Here is a 12,327-nt window from a genome sequence, read left to right as displayed (position 1 = left end):
TCATCAAAGCTGATGGCAAGAGAGGTGGAAGCAAGTTTAGAAGGAGGACAGAAAGACAACTTTTTGTTGAAGTTATCATGTTGTTGATCAGTTGATAAAATATTTTGAGAAACAAAGAAAGAAAAACTAGAGCTGATTTCAAGAAATATTTTGCAAGAATGTAGGATCCCTCGCACTGTGCTGAAAGTCAGGATTGAATCAGGTACCTTAAGCTCTTCAGTCTAACGATCTCCCAACTGAGATATTTCAGCCAACAAGTCCCTGTGGCCTCCTGATGTATTATTAATAATTGTAGACGATACATACAGAACCTGGTCATTCTATTTTCGTTTATAGTTATGTGTTAAAGTGTCCAGTATCATTCAGCAGGTAACTTGGTCTGATGAGTGAATATCCTTTTTAGGGGACAAGGTAGGTAGTTTTTTTTTTTCTAAACTCTGAATTGACTTATACTCTGAAACACAGACCTATATGGCCAGGGTGTACAAGCTATGTCATCTGACTACTGACAGTTTTGTATAAGGGGAATTGGAGGCTGATGCAGGCAAAGCTTTACTTTAAAATAAAGCAAGAAGTTGCAAATAAATGAGGCATAGTTGAATACAAGAGAGGTGGAAGCAAGTTTGAAAGGAAGACAGAAAGTAAATAATATGTTGAATTGATTGTGTTGTTGATCAGATTGATAAAAGGTTTTGATAAAGAAGAGCGTTGATTTAATTCCAAACAGCTGTTGTGACATGAAAAGCAGAAGTTGAAATTGTGCCGAAACCCGGGATTGAACCAGGGACCTTTAGATCTTCAGTCTAACGCTCTCCCAACTGAGCTATTTCGGCCTGCTGGTAGTTTGGGTCTTCATCCTTTCTTTTAAACTTCCCAAGAAAATAGATGCTCAACCTCATGCTAGAGCTATGTTTTAAGATGTCCTGTATCATTCATCAGTTAACGGGTGCAATAGGTAAATAGCATTTTTCGGATCCAGGTTAGGTAGCTTTTGTTTTTTACTCTGAATGGACTAGCACCATATTACACAGAGGTATTTGGCCTGAGTAGGTAAGCTATGTCATCTGAATACTGAAATATGTGTTCAAGGAGAAGTGGAAGCTGATGCAGACAAGAGTTTACTTTACAAAAAAGCATGAAATAGGAAACATTTGTAGTCGAAGCTGAATGCAAGAGAGGTGGAAGCAAATTTAGAAGGAGGACAGAAAGACAATTCTATGTTGAATTGATCATGTTGTCGATCAGTTGATCAAATATTTTGATAAATAAAGAAGGAAAAACTTGAGCTGATACCAAGAAATATTTTGTGAGAAGCAAGAAACCTCTCAGACTTTTCCGAAACCCAGCATTGAACAAGGGACTTTTAGATTTTCAATCTAACACTCTCCCAACTGAGCTATTTCATCCAGCTGGCCATTTTGGCTTTCTGTTGTATTTTTGATAATTGTTAAAGATAAATGCAGACCCTGGTCATTCTATCTGCATGTGCAGATATGTGTTAAATTGTCCAATATTATTCAGCAGCTAAATTGGTCTGATGGGTGAATTTCCTTTTTAGGAGCCAAGTTAGTTAGAAGATGTTTGTAAACTATGAATGGACTTATACTCAGACACACAGACCTATATGGCGAGGGTAGGAAAATTAGGTCATCTGACTACTAACAGTTTTGTATAAGGGGAACTCGAGGCTGATGCAGGCAAAGCTTTACTTTCAATTAAAGGAAGAATTGGCAAATAAAGCAGGTAAAGTTGAATACAAGAGAGGCGGAAGCAAGTTTGACAGAAAGACAGAATGTAAAAAATAAGTTGAAATGGTTGTCTTATCGATCAGCTTGATAAAAGGTTTTGATCATTATAAACAACGTCAATATGAGTTGCCTCCAAATAGCATTTGTGGCATGCAAAGCAGAAGTTCAAAATGTGCCTAAACCCGGGATTGAACCAGGGACCTTTAGATCTTCAGTCTACTGCTCTTCCAACTGACCTATTTCATCCAGCTGGCAATTTTGGCTTTCTGTTGTATTTTTTATAATTGTTAAAGATAAATGCAGAACCTGGTCACTCTATCTGCATGTGCAGTTATGTGTTAAATTGTCCAGTATTATTCAGTAGCTAAATTGGTCTGATGGGTGAATTTCCTTTTTAGGAGCCAAGTTAGTTAGATGATGTTTGTAAACTATGAATGGACTTATACTCAGAAACACAGACCTATATGGCGAGTGTCGGCAAGCTAGGTCATCTGACTACTAACAGTTTTGTATAAGGGGAACTGGAGGCTGATGCAGGCAAAGCTTTACTTTCAATTAAAGAAAGAATTGGGAAATAAAGGAGGCAAAGTTGAATACAAGAGAGGTGGAAGCAAGTTTGAAAGAAAGACAGAAAGTAAATAATATGTTGAATTAATTGTATTGTCGATTATCTTGATAAAAGGTTTTGATCATTATAAACAAAGTCAATATGAGTTGACTCAAAATAGTCTTTGTGGCATGCAAAGCAGAAGTTCAAAATGTACCGAAACCCGGGATCGAACCAGGGACCCTTAGATCTTCAGACTAACGCTCTCCCAACTGAGCTATTTCGGCCTGCCAGCAGCTATAGTATTCAGCCTCTTTTTTTGAACAATCCCAGAACAGAGATGCAGAACCTGGATTTTCAATCTGAGGTTAGAGCTGTGTTTTAATGTGTCCTGCATTGTTCAGCAGCTAACTGGTGAAATGGGTGAGTAGCGTTTTTGGGATAAATGTTAGGTCGTTTTTCTTTTAAAACTCTGAGTGGACCAGCACTGTATTACACAGACGTATGTCGCCTGAGTAGGTAAGCTATGTCATCTCAATACTGACAACTTTGTTTAAGGAGAAGTGAAAGCTGATGCAGACAAGAGTTTACTTTGAAAAAAGTATAAAATGGGATAAATTCGTCATCAAAGCTGATGGCAAGAGAGGTGGAAGCAAGTTTAGAAGGAGGACAGAAAGACAACTTTTTGTTGAAGTTATCATGTTGTTGATCAGTTGATAAAATATTTTGAGAAATAAAGAAAAAAAAACTAGAGCTGATTTCAAGAAATATTTTGCAAGAATGTAGGATCCCCTCGCACTGTGCCGAAACCCGGGATTGAACCAGGGACCTTAATCTCTTCAGTCTAACGATCTCCCAACTGAGATATTTCAGCCAACAAGTCCCTGTGGCCTCCTGATGTATTATTAATAATTGTAGACGATACATACAGAACCTGGTCATTCTATTTTCGTTTATAGTTATGTGTTAAAGTGTCCAGTATCATTCAGCAGGTAACTTGGTCTGATGAGTGAATATCCTTTTTAGGGGACAAGGTAGGTAGTTTTTTTTTTTCTAAACTCTGAATTGACTTATACTCTGAAACACAGACCTATATGGCCAGGGTGTACAAGCTATGTCATCTGACTACTGACAGTTTTGTATAAGGGGAATTGGAGGCTGATGCAGGCAAAGCTTTACTTTAAAATAAAGCAAGAAGTTGCAAATAAATGAGGCATAGTTGAATACAAGAGAGGTGGAAGCAAGTTTGAAAGGAAGACAGAAAGTAAATAATATGTTGAATTGATTGTGTTGTTGATCAGATTGATAAAAGGTTTTGATAAAGAAGAGCGTTGATTTAATTCCAAACAGCTGTTGTGACATGAAAAGCAGAAGTTGAAATTGTGCCGAAACCCGGGATTGAACCAGGGACCTTTAGATCTTCAGTCTAACGCTCTCCCAACTGAGCTATTTCGGCCTGCTGGTAGTTTGGGTCTTCATCCTTTCTTTTAAACTTCCCAAGAAAAGGGATGCTCAACCTCATGCTAGAGCTATGTTTTAAGATGTCCTGTATCATTCATCAGTTAACGGGTGCAATAGGTAAATAGCATTTTTCGGATCCAGGTTAGGTAGCTTTTGTTTTTTACTCTGAATGGACTAGCACCATATTACACAGAGGTATTTGGCCTGAGTAGGTAAGCTATGTCATCTGAATACTGAAATATGTGTTCAAGGAGAAGTGGAAGCTGATGCAGACAAGAGTTTACTTTACAAAAAAGCATGAAATAGGAAACATTTGTAGTCGAAGCTGAATGCAAGAGAGGTGGAAGCAAATTTAGAAGGAGGACAGAAAGACAATTCTATGTTGAATTGATCATGTTGTCGATCAGTTGATCAAATATTTTGATAAATAAAGAAAGAAAAACTTGAGCTGATACCAAGAAATATTTTGTGAGAAGCAAGAAACCTCTCAGACTTTTCCGAAACCCAGCATTGAACAAGGGACTTTTAAATTATCAATCTAACACTCTCCCAACTGAGCTATTTCATCCAGCTGGCCATTTTGGCTTTCTGTTGTATTTTTGATAATTGTTAAAGATAAATGCAGACCCTGGTCATTCTATCTGCATGTGCAGTTATGTGTTAAATTGTCCAATATTATTCAGCAGCTAAATTGGTCTGATGGGTGAATTTCCTTATTAGGAGCCAAGTTAGTTAGAAGATGTTTGTAAACTATGAATGGACTTATACTCAGACACACAGACCTATATGGCGAGGGTAGGCAAACTAGGTCATCTGACTACTAACAGTTTTGTATAAGGGGAACTCGAGGCTGATGCAGGCAAAGCTTTACTTTCAATTAAAGGAAGAATTGGCAAATAAAGCAGGTAAAGTTGAATACAAAAGAGGTGGAAGCAAGTTTGACAGAAAGACAGAATGTAAAAAATATGTTGAAATGGTTGTCTTATCGATCAGCTTGATAAAAGGTTTTGATCATTATAAACAACGTCAATATGAGTTGACTCCAAATAGCATTTGTGGCATGCAAAGCAGAAGTTCAAAATGTGCCTAAACGCGGGATTGAACCAGGGACCTTTAGATCTTCAGTCTACTGCTCTCCCAACTGAGCTATTTCATCCAGCTGGCAATTTCGGCATTCTGTTGTATTTTTTATAATTGTTAAAGATAAATGCAGAACCTGGTCACTCTATCTGCATGTGCAGTTATGTGTTAAATTGTCCAGTATTATTCAGTAGCTAAATTGGTCTGATGGGTGAATTTCCTTTTTAGGAGCCAAGTTAGTTAGATGATGTTTGTAAACTATGAATGGACTTATACTCAGAAACACAGACCTATATGGCGAGGGTCGGCAAGCTAGGTCATCTGACTACTAACAGTTTTGTATAAGGGGAACTGGAGGCTGATGCAGGCAAAGCTTTACTTTCAATTAAAGGAAGAATTGGGAAATAAAGGAGGCAAAGTTGAATACAAGAGAGGTGGAAGCAAGTTTGAAAGAAAGACAGAAAGTAAATAATATGTTGAATTAATTGTATTGTCGATTATCTTGATAAAAGGTTTTGATCATTATAAACAAAGTCAATATGAGTTGACTCAAAATAGTCTTTGTGGCATGCAAAGCAGAAGTTCAAAATGTGCCGAAACCCGGGATCGAACCAGGGACCTTTAGATCTTCAGTCTAACGCTCTCCCAACTGAGCTATTTCAGCCTGCCAGCAGCTATAGTATTCAGCCTCTTTTTTTGAACAATCCCAGAACAGAGATGCAGAACCTGGATTTTCAATCTGAGGTTAGAGCTGTGTTTTAATGTGTCCTGCATTGTTCAGCAGCTAACTGGTGAAATGGGTGAGTAGCGTTTTTGTGATAAATGTTAGGTCGTTTTTCTTTTAAAACTCTGAGTGGACCAGCACTGTATTACACAGACGTATGTCGCCTGAGTAGGTAAGCTATGTCATCTCAATACTGACAACTTTGTTCAAGGAGAAGTGAAAGCTGATGCAGACAAGAGTTTACTTTGAAAAAAGTATAAAATGGGATAAATTCGTCATCAAAGCTGATGGCAAGAGAGGTGGAAGCAAGTTTAGAAGGAGGACAGAAAGACAACTTTTTGTTGAAGTTATCATGTTGTTGATCAGTTGATAAAATATTTTGAGAAATAAAGAAAAAAAAACTAGAGATGATTTCAAGAAATATTTTGCAAGAATGTAGGATCCCCTCGCACTGTGCCGAAACCCGGGATTGAACCAGGGACCTTAATCTCTTCAGTCTAACGATCTCCCAACTGAGATATTTCAGCCAACAAGTCCCTGTGGCCTCCTGATGTATTATTAATAATTGTAGACGATACATACAGAACCTGGTCATTCTATTTTCGTTTATAGTTATGTGTTAAAGTGTCCAGTATCATTCAGCAGGTAACTTGGTCTGATGAGTGAATATCCTTTTTAGGGGACAAGGTAGGTAGTTTTTTTTTTTCTAAACTCTGAATTGACTTATACTCTGAAACACAGACCTATATGGCCAGGGTGTACAAGCTATGTCATCTGACTACTGACAGTTTTGTATAAGGGGAATTGGAGGCTGATGCAGGCAAAGCTTTACTTTAAAATAAAGCAAGAAGTTGCAAATAAATGAGGCATAGTTGAATACAAGAGAGGTGGAAGCAAGTTTGAAAGGAAGACAGAAAGTAAATAATATGTTGAATTGATTGTGTTGTTGATCAGATTGATAAAAGGTTTTGATAAAGAAGAGCGTTGATTTAATTCCAAACAGCTGTTGTGACATGAAAAGCAGAAGTTGAAATTGTGCCGAAACCCGGGATTGAACCAGGGACCTTTAGATCTTCAGTCTAACGCTCTCCCAACTGAGCTATTTCGGCCTGCTGGTAGTTTGGGTCTTCATCCTTTCTTTTAAACTTCCCAAGAAAATAGATGCTCAACCTCATGCTAGAGCTATGTTTTAAGATGTCCTGTATCATTCATCAGTTAACGGGTGCAATAGGTAAATAGCATTTTTCGGATCCAGGTTAGGTAGCTTTTGTTTTTTACTCTGAATGGACTAGCACCATATTACACAGAGGTATTTGGCCTGAGTAGGTAAGCTATGTCATCTGAATACTGAAATATGTGTTCAAGGAGAAGTGGAAGCTGATGCAGACAAGAGTTTACTTTACAAAAAAGCATGAAATAGGAAACATTTGTAGTCGAAGCTGAATGCAAGAGAGGTGGAAGCAAATTTAGAAGGAGGACAGAAAGACAATTCTATGTTGAATTGATCATGTTGTCGATCAGTTGATCAAATATTTTGATAAATAAAGAAAGAAAAACTTGAGCTGATACCAAGAAATATTTTGTGAGAAGCAAGAAACCTCTCAGACTTTTCCGAAACCCAGCATTGAACAAGGGACTTTTAAATTATCAATCTAACACTCTCCCAACTGAGCTATTTCATCCAGCTGGCCATTTTGGCTTTCTGTTGTATTTTTGATAATTGTTAAAGATAAATGCAGACCCTGGTCATTCTATCTGCATGTGCAGTTATGTGTTAAATTGTCCAATATTATTCAGCAGCTAAATTGGTCTGATGGGTGAATTTCCTTATTAGGAGCCAAGTTAGTTAGAAGATGTTTGTAAACTATGAATGGACTTATACTCAGACACACAGACCTATATGGCGAGGGTAGGCAAACTAGGTCATCTGACTACTAACAGTTTTGTATAAGGGGAACTCGAGGCTGATGCAGGCAAAGCTTTACTTTCAATTAAAGGAAGAATTGGCAAATAAAGCAGGTAAAGTTGAATACAAAAGAGGTGGAAGCAAGTTTGACAGAAAGACAGAATGTAAAAAATATGTTGAAATGGTTGTCTTATCGATCAGCTTGATAAAAGGTTTTGATCATTATAAACAACGTCAATATGAGTTGACTCCAAATAGCATTTGTGGCATGCAAAGCAGAAGTTCAAAATGTGCCTAAACGCGGGATTGAACCAGGGACCTTTAGATCTTCAGTCTACTGCTCTCCCAACTGAGCTATTTCATCCAGCTGGCAATTTCGGCATTCTGTTGTATTTTTTATAATTGTTAAAGATAAATGCAGAACCTGGTCACTCTATCTGCATGTGCAGTTATGTGTTAAATTGTCCAGTATTATTCAGTAGCTAAATTGGTCTGATGGGTGAATTTCCTTTTTAGGAGCCAAGTTAGTTAGATGATGTTTGTAAACTATGAATGGACTTATACTCAGAAACACAGACCTATATGGCGAGGGTCGGCAAGCTAGGTCATCTGACTACTAACAGTTTTGTATAAGGGGAACTGGAGGCTGATGCAGGCAAAGCTTTACTTTCAATTAAAGGAAGAATTGGGAAATAAAGGAGGCAAAGTTGAATACAAGAGAGGTGGAAGCAAGTTTGAAAGAAAGACAGAAAGTAAATAATATGTTGAATTAATTGTATTGTCGATTATCTTGATAAAAGGTTTTGATCATTATAAACAAAGTCAATATGAGTTGACTCAAAATAGTCTTTGTGGCATGCAAAGCAGAAGTTCAAAATGTGCCGAAACCCGGGATCGAACCAGGGACCTTTAGATCTTCAGTCTAACGCTCTCCCAACTGAGCTATTTCAGCCTGCCAGCAGCTATAGTATTCAGCCTCTTTTTTTGAACAATCCCAGAACAGAGATGCAGAACCTGGATTTTCAATCTGAGGTTAGAGCTGTGTTTTAATGTGTCCTGCATTGTTCAGCAGCTAACTGGTGAAATGGGTGAGTAGCGTTTTTGTGATAAATGTTAGGTCGTTTTTCTTTTAAAACTCTGAGTGGACCAGCACTGTATTACACAGACGTATGTCGCCTGAGTAGGTAAGCTATGTCATCTCAATACTGACAACTTTGTTCAAGGAGAAGTGAAAGCTGATGCAGACAAGAGTTTACTTTGAAAAAAGTATAAAATGGGATAAATTCGTCATCAAAGCTGATGGCAAGAGAGGTGGAAGCAAGTTTAGAAGGAGGACAGAAAGACAACTTTTTGTTGAAGTTATCATGTTGTTGATCAGTTGATAAAATATTTTGAGAAATAAAGAAAAAAAAACTAGAGCTGATATCAAGAAATATTTTGCAAGAATGTAGGATCCCTCGCACTGTGCTGAAAGTCAGGATTGAATCAGGTACCTTAAGCTCTTCAGTCTAACGATCTCCCAACTGAGATATTTCAGCCAACAAGTCCCTGTGGCCTCCTGATGTATTATTAATAATTGTAGACGATACATACAGAACCTGGTCATTCTATTTTCGTTTATAGTTATGTGTTAAAGTGTCCAGTATCATTCAGCAGGTAACTTGGTCTGATGAGTGAATATCCTTTTTAGGGGACAAGGTAGGTAGAATTTTTTTTTCTAAACTCTGAATTGACTTATACTCTGAAACACAGACCTATATGGCCAGGGTGTACAAGCTATGTCATCTGACTACTGACAGTTTTGTATAAGGGGAATTGGAGGCTGATGCAGGCAAAGCTTTACTTTAAAATAAAGCAAGAAGTTGCAAATAAATGAGGCATAGTTGAATACAAGAGAGGTGGAAGCAAGTTTGAAAGGAAGACAGAAAGTAAATAATATGTTGAATTGATTGTGTTGTTGATCAGATTGATAAAAGGTTTTGATAAAGAAGAGCGTTGATTTAACTCCAAACAGCTTTTGTGACATGAAAAGCAGAAGTTGAAATTGTGCCGAAACCCAGGATGGAACCAGGAACCTTTAGATCTTCAGTCTAACGCTCTCCCAACTGAGCTATTTCGGCCTGCTGGTAGTTTGGGTCTTCATCCTTTCTTTTAAACTTCCCAAGAAAATAGATGCTCAACCTCATGCTAGAGCTATGTTTTAAGATGTCCTGTATCATTCATCAGTTAACGGGTGCAATAGGTAAATAGCATTTTTCGGATCCAGGTTAGGTAGCTTTTGTTTTTTACTCTGAATGGACTAGCACCATATTACACAGAGGTATTTGGCCTGAGTAGGTAAGCTATGTCATCTGAATACTGAAATCTGTGTTCAAGGAGAAGTGGAAGCTGATGCAGACAAGAGTTTACTTTACAAAAAAGCATGAAATAGGAAACATTTGTAGTCGAAGCTGAATGCAAGAGAGGTGGAAGCAAATTTAGAAGGAGGACAGAAAGACAATTCTATGTTGAATTGATCATGTTGTCGATCAGTTGATCAAATATTTTGATAAATAAAGAAAGAAAAACTTGAGCTGATACCAAGAAATATTTTGTGAGAAGCAAGAAACCTCTCAGACTTTTCCGAAACCCAGCATTGAACAAGGGACTTTTAAATTATCAATCTAACACTCTCCCAACTGAGCTATTTCATCCAGCTGGCCATTTTGGCTTTCTGTTGTATTTTTGATAATTGTTAAAGATAAATGCAGACCCTGGTCATTCTATCTGCATGTGCAGTTATGTGTTAAATTGTCCAATATTATTCAGCAGCTAAATTGGTCTGATGGGTGAATTTCCTTTTTAGGAGCCAAGTTAGTTAGAAGATGTTTGTAAACTATGAATGGACTTATACTCAGACACACAGACCTATATGGCGAGGGTAGGCAAACTAGGTCATCTGACTACTAACAGTTTTGTATAAGGGGAACTCGAGGCTGATGCAGGCAAAGCTTTACTTTCAATTAAAGGAAGAATTGGCAAATAAAGCAGGTAAAGTTGAATACAAAAGAGGTGGAAGCAAGTTTGACAGAAAGACAGAATGTAAAAAATATGTTGAAATGGTTGTCTTATCGATCAGCTTGATAAAAGGTTTTGATCATTATAAACAATGTCAATATGAGTTGACTCCGAATAGCATTTGTGGCATGCAAAGCAGAAGTTCAAAATGTGCCTAAACCCGGGATTGAACCAGGGACCTTTAGATCTTCAGTCTACTGCTCTCCCAACTGAGCTATTTCATCCAGCTGGCAATTTCGGCTTTCTGTTGTATTTTTTATAATTGTGAAAGATAAATGCAGAACCTGGTCACTCTATCTGCATGTGCAGTTATGTGTTAAATTGTCCAGTATTATTCAGTAGCTAAATTGGTCTGATGGGTGAATTTCCTTTTTAGGAGCCAAGTTACTTAGATGATGTTTGTAAACTATGAATGGACTTATACTCAGAAACACAGACCTATATGGCGAGGGTCGGCAAGCTAGGTCATCTGACTACTAACAGTTTTGTATAAGGGGAACTGGAGGCTGATGCAGGCAAACCTTTACTTTCAATTAAAGGAAGAATTGGGAAATAAAGGAGGCAAAGTTGAATACAAGAGAGGTGGAAGCAAGTTTGAAAGAAAGACAGAAAGTAAATAATATGTTGAATTAATTGTATTGTCGATTATCTTGATAAAAGGTTTTGATCATTATAAACAAAGTCAATATGAGTTGACTCAAAATAGTCTTTGTGGCATGCAAAGCAGAAGTTCAAAATGTGCCGAAACCCGGGATCGGACCAGGGACCTTTAGATCTTCAGTCTAACGCTCTCCCAACTGAGCTATTTCGGCCTGCCAGCAGCTATAGTATTCAGCCTCTTTTTTTGAACAATCCCAGAACAGAGATGCAGAACCTGGATTTTCAATCTGAGGTTAGAGCTGTGTTTTAATGTGTCCTGCAGTGTTCAGCAGCTAACTGGTGAAATGGGTGAGTAGCGTTTTTGGGATAAATGTTAGGTCGTTTTTCTTTTAAAACTCTGAGTGGACCAGCACTGTATTACACAGACGTATGTCGCCTGAGTAGGTAAGCTATGTCATCTCAATACTGACAACTTTGTTCAAGGAGAAGTGAAAGCTGATGCAGACAAGAGTTTACTTTGAAAAAAGTATAAAATGGGATAAATTCGTCATCAAAGCTGATGGCAAGAGAGGTGGAAGCAAGTTTAGAAGGAGGACAGAAAGACAACTTTTTGTTGAAGTTATCATGTTGTTGATCAGTTGATAAAATATTTTGAGAAATAAAGAAAAAAAAACTAGAGCTGATTTCAAGAAATATTTTGCAAGAATGTAGGATCCCTCGCACTGTGCTGAAAGTCAGGATTGAATCAGGTACCTTAAGCTCTTCAGTCTAACGATCTCCCAACTGAGATATTTCAGCCAACAAGTCCCTGTGGCCTCCTGATGTATTATTAATAATTGTAGACGATACATACACAACCTGGTCATTCTATTTTCGTTTATAGTTATGTGTTAAAGTGTCCAGTATCATTCAGCAGGTAACTTGGTCTGATGAGTGAATATCCTTTTTAGGGGACAAGGTAGGTAGAATTTTTTTTTCTAAACTCTGAATTGACTTATACTCTGAAACACAGACCTATATGGCCAGGGTGTACAAGCTATGTCATCTGACTACTGACAGTTTTGTATAAGGGGAATTGGAGGCTGATGCAGGCAAAGCTTTACTTTAAAATAAAGCAAGAAGTTGCAAATAAATGAGGCATAGTTGAATACAAGAGAGGTGGAAGCAAGTTTGAAAGGAAGACAGAAAGTAAATAATATGTTGA

The 12,327-nt window shown here is 37.6% G+C and overlaps 5 non-coding genes across 5 annotated transcripts; all 5 read right to left on the bottom strand.

Annotated features, from left to right (window-relative positions):
* Positions 1 to 760: 760 nt before the first annotated feature.
* On the bottom strand, positions 761 to 833 carry TRNAF-GAA (transfer RNA phenylalanine (anticodon GAA)). The gene has a single exon. It is a non-coding gene; the product is annotated as a tRNA-Phe (tRNA).
* A 2,845-nt stretch (positions 834 to 3,678) lies between these two features.
* On the bottom strand, positions 3,679 to 3,751 carry TRNAF-GAA (transfer RNA phenylalanine (anticodon GAA)). Its single transcript has one exon. It is a non-coding gene; the product is annotated as a tRNA-Phe (tRNA).
* Positions 3,752 to 5,427: 1,676 nt separating this feature from the next.
* On the bottom strand, positions 5,428 to 5,500 carry TRNAF-GAA (transfer RNA phenylalanine (anticodon GAA)). Its single transcript has one exon. It is a non-coding gene; the product is annotated as a tRNA-Phe (tRNA).
* Positions 5,501 to 6,596: 1,096 nt separating this feature from the next.
* Positions 6,597 to 6,669, bottom strand: TRNAF-GAA (transfer RNA phenylalanine (anticodon GAA)). Its single transcript has one exon. It is a non-coding gene; the product is annotated as a tRNA-Phe (tRNA).
* A 1,676-nt stretch (positions 6,670 to 8,345) lies between these two features.
* Positions 8,346 to 8,418, bottom strand: TRNAF-GAA (transfer RNA phenylalanine (anticodon GAA)). The gene has a single exon. It is a non-coding gene; the product is annotated as a tRNA-Phe (tRNA).
* Between the last annotated feature and the right edge of the window lie 3,909 nt (positions 8,419 to 12,327).

This window comes from Triturus cristatus, chromosome 8 (genome assembly GCF_964204655.1).
Source record: "Triturus cristatus chromosome 8, aTriCri1.1, whole genome shotgun sequence".
Lineage (NCBI taxonomy): Eukaryota > Metazoa > Chordata > Amphibia > Caudata > Salamandridae > Triturus > Triturus cristatus.
This window is presented reverse-complemented; position numbering and strand designations above follow the sequence as displayed.